Here is an 8330-nt window from a genome sequence, read left to right on the forward strand (position 1 = left end):
AGCTCGAACAATTATCCATTAGGAAATCCAAGTCCAGAAAGATGTAGTGCCTTAACCAAGCTTCCCCTTCTGAGTGTACTGGACTTGGAAGGCAAGGATCACATAGCCAGTTCACACCAGAGTAAGGAATAGTATGGTCATGTACACAGTAACACATGAAGAGACTGTTTCAGAGACTGTATGTGCAAATGTCAGATACCAAGCTAGAACTAGTTTAAATAATAAAAGGAAGATGTTTCATGTAACTGCTATTATATCAACAAGGACAGGACAGGAAGTTGAAATGTCTTGCACGTCTAACCTAGACCATACCATGTGAACCCTGGGGTCATAGATAATACACAAATAGAAGTAAGGGCTGTTGAAATGGAAGAAGATAGACACAAGATGCTTACAGACCATGACAAAATCTAAAAGGGAGCAGATGTCTATGACCCAAAGCCTAAAATATTCAAGTTACAGTTGGTCATATATATTTACATACAACCACAATGGAGAGCTTCTTTGGGGTTGATGGCAAATGTGTGACCCAAAGCCAGAGAGCTGTGAGGATTTTTGGTTGACAACTGGTCACAAATGATTAACATTCTTCCTCCTCATGAGGTCAGGGCTACATTCTTGGGATGACCTAGGACTTCCATGAGAAAGCCTTGTGTGCTGTCTCTAGGGGACTGGAGGAGGAGAAGGGAGTTGAGAGAGCTTCGGGCCGGGAAGCATGGAGAAGCTGGTTTGCATCAGGACCTTGATATCTGTTCTGTGTCTCACCCAGTGTGAGAAGATCAATATCACTCACTCTTCCCAGCCTCTGCCTCCTCTGCTCTTCCTCTGCACAGCCCTGGCAACCTTCAGGTAGGGGGTAAATTGCCTAGTACCTGGGCCACAGCCACAGCCAGGATCTGCCAGTTTCCTAGCCTGGCTTCCCACCTACTCCAGGGCCCTTGCCCACGCACTGTTAGTGAAACCATACTGTGTTTGAGCCTCTAGCCCAAGCTCAGATGTCATCTCTCCCAGGACCCTTTTCCTGGGGTGATCATCAATCCACACCAGAGGTGTGAAATGTCTGCCCTTCTCAGGGGCAATTTTGTGTGCCTAGGTCTCTTCACTCTATGTGATCCTGGATAACAGAGATTTATACTTTTATTTCTCCATCTACTTCTCTTTGCTCCATGTATTGTGAGTAAATAGTATTAATTCATTGTTTGACTCCTAATTTTGTTCAATTAAGAATTTCTTATAAAACCTTTTTTAAAAAAAAAAAACACCCTAAAAATGTGGGCTTGAATTGTAAAATCAAAGAAGACTGAGAGATATTTTTTCCTGCTCCATTCTTGTTGCTAATTTCCCTGTGTGTGCATCAGAACAGATATGTGCCCCATGTGACTCCACTTACCAGAAGGTGCCCCATGACCCTAATCTATGTGTATTCCTGGAATTCAAGTGGACATATGGATTGAAATGCCAAATTTGTCATGCCTCCTGCATGCTGGAATTGGAGGAGCATTTCAAAATAAGACATATGAAACGGGCTTAGTGGAGAAGACTCTAAATGGTATTTTTAAAAAGCATAACAAATGTCACAGGAGTGCCCTTTCTTGACTCTACACTTTAACTATCTGGTCCTTATGAAGCCACAAGTCACCCTGAGAGGTCTCAGTATCATTGTCCTTGGATAGGGAGGCTGTGGGGGTGGGGCCGGCTGGGATGGCAGATGCTTTGGGGATTAAGGGAAAGACCACACTTCTGTTTGAAGGGACTCTTGTCTGGGGCAGTGGTAATAGGACCCTCTGAGATGGCCACTTGGGGAAGGACAGAGAAAGTGACTCAGGAAGGAGGCTCTGACCTGAATTCACTTGAAACCTGAGGTGGTCCTGTGCTGAACTCCACCTCTACTGAAAATGGGACAGCTTCTCCAGTTATCAAAACAGGCTGCTTACATGAGGTACCAAGAGAGGCAGCCAGCATCAGTCACTTTTGTACAAAGGGCTAGGCCACCAAATGAGAGAGTCTGGTGACAGGGACCAGACACAGCAGGAGCAGAGGTAGATCACAGAGTCCTTGTTCTAAGTCCCTCTTTCCTTCACCAGAGAATTGCTTCCCTGGACTATTACACTGATTGTCTCTTCTTTCTTCTTGGTTTCCCACTCAAAACGACCTGTGCGTTTTAGTTTTACCTTTTAGAGGAGATGATGGTACCTGTGGGTCAGCAGGGACAATAGTGTAGATCCTGTATGTTCTTGTGTTTGCCAAAAGTCTGTGCAGACAAAGCCCAGCATCATTTGTTCATGCATAGAAATCATAACTGCCATGGACTGAATTGAGACCTTCCCAAACTTATGTGCTGAAATCATAGCCCATCGTACCTTGGATGGACTGGTTTTTGAAATAAGGTCTGTAAAAAGGTGATTATGATAATCCCTGTGAATAGTGCTCCAGGAGAGCTAGGATAACATAGAGAAAAGACTACCCCAGAGAAAGTCTCCCACCGCGATGCCAGAGGGAGGCCTTCGCAAGGGCCTGTGAAAGTGGTACCTAGGTTCCAAACTTCCAGTTTTCAGAAAAATTAGTTCTTGTTTAAGCTGCTGTTCCTAGCCTTTCTCTAAGGCAGCGGAGTGGATGAGTGCCGGCATTCAGAATAAGCAAGAGAGGACGACGAACAAAACAATGAAGAAGTATGGCATCTAGGAGGTCTGAACTTCAGTGGGGAGGAAGAGGGAGAGGGAGATGAAGGAAGGGAGGAAGGGAAGGAGAGACAGGAAAGGAGAAAGGAAGAGCATTCATCTACCCAGCACGAATCTCTGTATCTGCGGATTCTGCATTTTTAAAGTTCAAACAACTACAAATCAAAATGTTCAAAAAAATATTTCAACTGAATCAGACTGGTAAAGACTTTTTCTGTCATTGTCCCCTAAACAATACAGCCTGAAATCTATTTACCTCCCGTTTACATTAGAGCAGGTATTACAAACAATCTAGACAGGATGTAAATCCGACAATAGGTTGTGGGTCATTACAGATACAATGCCTCTGCATCGTGGATTTAAGCCTTCTGAAGACTTTGGTATCTGGATGTGGTGGTGGTGTGTGTTGGGGAGGGGGGGGGTGAGCTGGAACCAATCCTCTGTAAACTTGAAGTGGAGTACTTTTCAAAAGACAACTGTACTTTCCTTTAAGTCCCTTGGAACATAGCACAGAGCAGCCCGAAGGGGATCTTTATTTTCCCTCCCAGAGAAAATGAAGCATGCCATAAAGGCTTAATAACCTGTGGCCGCCAGCTGCTGGCACCGGTCTCTGCAAGGCAAGGAGAGATAGATCTGGTGATCTGCTCGGCACTGTGTACTTAACACTGGAATTCAATACCGCATCTTGTCAAGCTTCTGCTGGATCCGACCTTGCTGAGTCAGTGCTATACCAGAGCTTTAGGTTCATGGCTTGTGTATAACCTTGGTTCAAATTGTGAGGCTTCAAAACAGATAAAATATTTAATGTCTTTTTATTGCCCCTCTCAGCAATGCTTAAAGTCCTTGTTGGCCTCCCGCACGGAGGATGGACAAGTGGCTGGTTCCCTTAGCTGCTCTTACAAGCTGCTTTGCAAATGGCTCTGGCAGGTGGCGCAGCGTAGGGGGAGGGCTCACAGTCTGTCCCTGGAGCCTCTACTGTGCATAGCTCTCAGTAAAGAACCATCTCCCAGTCCTGGGTCGCCTAAACCTCCCTGCCCCCCTTCTTGAGGTTATTTCTCCCTCCTGACTCATGCCTGCTGCTTCATTTGAGTAACTGTGCAAACGTTTAGCCAAGAGGCCATACCGGGCTGTAGGCTTATTTGGGGAGTTTCCAGCACGGGCACTGAGGCGGCATTCCATGCCTCGCCTTCTGGTCAAATAAGGACAAAGGGAACCACGCCTTCCATGCTTGGCAGTGAAGTAGGAACTGTTAGAATGCTGTGTGCTGTGCCGATGATTCTTTCCCAGCACTCCAATGACCCCATGGTTGTAGAATTATAAATCAGGAGGAAGAACATGGTTTAAGGATGCTCAGGGACAGGGGACTTATCACATCCCACTCTCAGCTTCCTGGAGGAAGTCAATGGTGCCTTCTCAGTGCTCCAAAGGGGATGCGCGGTCACCCTTGCGCATGTCTTCTTTGTCAGAAAGGAGTCATCAAAGAGAATCACAGAACAATGCAGCTAGTCTAATACACACATACCATAACTGGAAACAGAATTCAAAGGAACCAGTCTACTGCTGCTGTTCTAGAGAAACACCCTCAGCAGAAATAAGCCGCAGTGGGGCAGATTAAAAAACAGAGGTGACTCTAATGGGTTGTCTTTAAAAGCCAATGTAGGTGTGTGATCAGAGCATTTGGTCTCTGCAAATTCCCATCCTTAGCCCTATGGAGAACAGAAAAACTTCCATGGTAGGAGAGCAATATACAATCCAACATGGAGGTGGTGGGATTGGGGTTAGGGTACAGACCAACAAAACAGTTCATTGAATTTAAGACCAAAAGGACTACACCAGACCAGGAGCCCCTCCCCAAACTTCTGATATTTGGTTTGTTTGTTTGTTTGTTTGTTTATTTATTTATTTATTTATTTATTTATTTATTTTACTAAACCACAAGCCTAATGCAGATAGACCTACCATGTGCACCTCTCCCTTCCTGGGAACAGGTAGATGTAGGTTGGTTTGTTAGCCACCAGCCCTTCCTGGGAACTCAGCCTCTCTCTAGAACGCCTTCTTGTTACCCCTCTGTGTACTTTACCGGTGGTTAGGAGAAGAAAGCAAACAAAATAATGGACAGGACGGTGCTTGGGATACTGTAAGTGTTTCCTTTACAAGCATCTGTTGGAGATGAGAAGGGTAAACAATCTATTTCCTCACAGAGGACCCTATACATTAGTGCTAAACTAATATTTGGAGGATGATGGCCGTGAAGATTTTAAAGGAATCCCTCTGGGGTTGGGATAGAGAATGCTTCTTCGTAGGATGAATATTTACAGCTAAGTGGAAAGAGCAGAAGGCAAAGGAAACAGGCCATGGGGCTACCTGGACTCGCCACGCATTCTTATACGTCTGGCTCCGTTCTTGGAGAACACGTAGCTTTTTGTTCTATTCTTTAGCCCTTGCCTTGTACCTGTGCCTCCTGCTTTTCTTCCATCCTCCATGTACTGCTGTATCAGGGGTCCCAGAGTCCTAGATGCTCACTGGTTTGGGAAGAAGAGCTGTTTGTTCTTCCTGACTTCAACACTGCCAGGCTTCCCAATACACATGCAGCCTGACTGAAATGACAAGTTCTCAGCTTGGGTAACAAGGGCACTGGTCTGTCTCATGCCTCTTCCCATCCTTGGCAGGGTCTCTCTTCTCTCTTCCCTGTGCACTCGGGATTTACCCCAGGAGCTGCCCTCAGTGCCACGGGAAGTCCCCAAATATCTCTGGTGCAGTTATAGCTGAAACTGTTGCAGGTGGCTAAAATGCCATGAGAGCCACTCAACTGGGTGACAAGGGGTCCATCGGGGAGAGAAGAAACAGGGGACAGCAAAAGAAGAAAGGTAGGCAGATCAGGACCGGATTTCTTTATCATTCCTTTCCAAAGGAGATGGCAGAGTGAGTCTGTGAGGGCACAGGGTCCAGGCCTGGCACGAGTCAGCAACCAGGGCTGTCTACTGCCAATTGATTACATTAGCGTTTGTTAGAAGCCAGGAAGGAAGAGGAGATACTGTATGTAGGGATAGAGGGAGAAGGTAGAAAATTGTCTTCATATCTTTTGAATTATTTATGACCTGGAAGTTTACATGCTAAAGCCTAACCAACCCTGATGGGGAGGGCTGGGAAGAGCTCTCTCTTCCCTTAAAGCCACAGAGCGCATGCTTTGGGTCCCCATGGAGGATGAGGAGAATGCTAACAATGACAGACTCTCTTGGAGAAAGTGGAGCTCTCTTAATTTGTATTGTGACCTTGAAAGCGGAAACAGAGCCCAGAACCCTGCTGCCATCAGGCACAGGACGACAGATTTCCCAGTAGCCTCTGGAGCGACGGACATAAACCTGTGAATGCACCAGTACTTTGATTTTGCCGAGTGGTAACACAGGATGGCTGTCAGATCAGTGGACAAAGGAGAGGTCTCTTCGGATCTTCGATCTTCGCCTCTGGCTTCCAGCCAGATGGGGAGACAAACAAAGACTTCAGAGCCCTGGCTTTCCATCCCCCTTCCTCTCCCTCCTCCTGGTGTTTTTCTCTTAACCACTTAGAGACCGTGCTTGGGATAGAGCCTGCAGATCACTCTTATGTTTGGGAAATCATATCTAATCACATGTATCCCTGTGAATTATGTCAGAAAGGAGCCCTTCCCTTGGAGAAATGTTTAAATTTAGAGGAGAAAGCCCCCTCATGGGTAGGCTGCTCTCCAGCTGGGCGCCTGAGTGGCCTCGTGGGCATCTTTGTTTCTGGTTCCTCTGACTACTGAGGGCAGCGTGACAATCTGAATGCCCACCTGAAGGAGTTACCTCTGATCCTCACCCAGATTTGAGGCTTTTGTCTGTGATTCTCCTCTAAGAGGCAGAGACTTTAGGTCTGTTTCCAGTTGCAGGACAGGGTTTGTCTCTTCAGCTCACGGGCCCCGGTGCAATCTAAGGTTTCCACTGAAGTAAAGTGTCTGGAGGCAATGCCTGTATCCTGGGGCACTGGAAAAGGAAAGAGAAGGAAAGAGACTGGTGGCTAACAGGCTCATGGTGGCAGATACCGGACTAGCGGCAGACAAAGAGCTGAGCAGATGTGTTGCAAGAGAAGCAGCAGTGAGGCCATTTCTTTGCATCATCGTCACTGCTCAGTCATCCCTCCATGTAAACAACAGAGACAAGCCCGGTCCAGGGCTGATCCTCCAACAAGAACTGAGTGACCGTTGCTTGCAGTCAGGAGTGTTAAGTCCTGCATCTCTACCTCTGTAACAATCACAGAAAAGCTGGTGCTTGCTGAGCACTGGGTAGATGCAGAACAAGCCAAGGTCAGGATCACACAAATTCATCATGAAAAAGCCGAAAGGAATACAGTACTGAACTTGAGCATGGGTTTCCCCTGCCACCGCACACCAGCACCCAGGAACCCACGCGTCCCATACCCCTGTGAGGGGAGGGATTGATTCCTGCTGCCCAGATACCAAACAGTGCCTACTTCTCCATAGCGACACGGAATAAATTGAGGTCATTTTCATAATTTAGGCAAAAGCCTCCCTTTCCACTTGAATTACTGAGATATTTTAGGCAAGTGCAGCTTTAAAAAAAAAATTAAATAGCAGAACTTGCGTTTGGGAACTCATTAAAAAGCATTGAGACTTCCTGTATTATATCAGTTATAAACAACTGGGAAGAGAGGTTGCTTTTATTTTTTTTTTCTTTTAAGGAAATTATCTGGAAAATTACCCAGGCCTTTGCTTCCTCCTTCTAGATGAGATCTGCTCAGGCTGTCTTCAAGACAGTGACCTCATTAGAGCAAGCTTACATGATAAAACCAGGGAAATGAAAAGGCCAGACTCCTCTCTCTGACTTGGCTCCTTCTGGCTTTTTCTGTTTCCTTTCTAGCCTTGCCTGCCTCTTCTTCCCTCATGAGGAAGAAGCCCACCCTAGTTTCCCATTTTCCCACTGAAAATTACTATCGCCGAGAGACAGACCAGGATGGCCAGAGAAGCCGGCGAAGACCTCCATAAGGGCCCTTATCAGTCTTGTTTTGTTTGCCACTGTGTGCTGACATTGAGATATTGCTTAAAAGCTTCCTAAAAGATCTCCTTTCTTATTCTGACCCCCTCCCCACCATGACCACAAATGATAGGAAACTGTGCTGGGCTAAATTCAAGAAAGGCATATGTTTGCCTGTCCATCAACTCAGCTGCCAGGGCAGGATGTGCTGTTTAGAGCGGCTCAGAGAATGCCTGAGCTATGGGATAGAATGACAGGCTTGTGTGTGTGTGTGTGTGTGTGTGTACCATGGTGTCTATGTAGAGGTCAGAGGACAACTTGCAAAAGTCAGTTTTCTCCTTTTACCACACGGGACTAGGTTATCAGGCTTAGCAGGAAGTACCTTTACGCTCTGAGCCATCTCTCAGTCTGGGCAGTGCTAGTGTTAAAACTGGTACAGAGAGGAGAATGCAGTCTCAGGACTGGAGGATGCGCCTTGCTGAGATGTGGTGTGACTCTATTGCTTGGATAGTCTGTTCTCGCCTTCCAGTGTGGTTACCCTGTTTGGATTCACACTCCTGTACACCCAGGTGTCTGAGGCAGCGTTAGGCAGGTACTCTTGATTCTAACTGTATCTGTCCAGCATCTCTCCACCCTGCTAACAACA

Source organism: Apodemus sylvaticus, chromosome 9, assembly GCF_947179515.1.
Source record: "Apodemus sylvaticus chromosome 9, mApoSyl1.1, whole genome shotgun sequence".
In the NCBI taxonomy this organism is placed as follows: Eukaryota; Metazoa; Chordata; class Mammalia; order Rodentia; family Muridae; genus Apodemus; species Apodemus sylvaticus.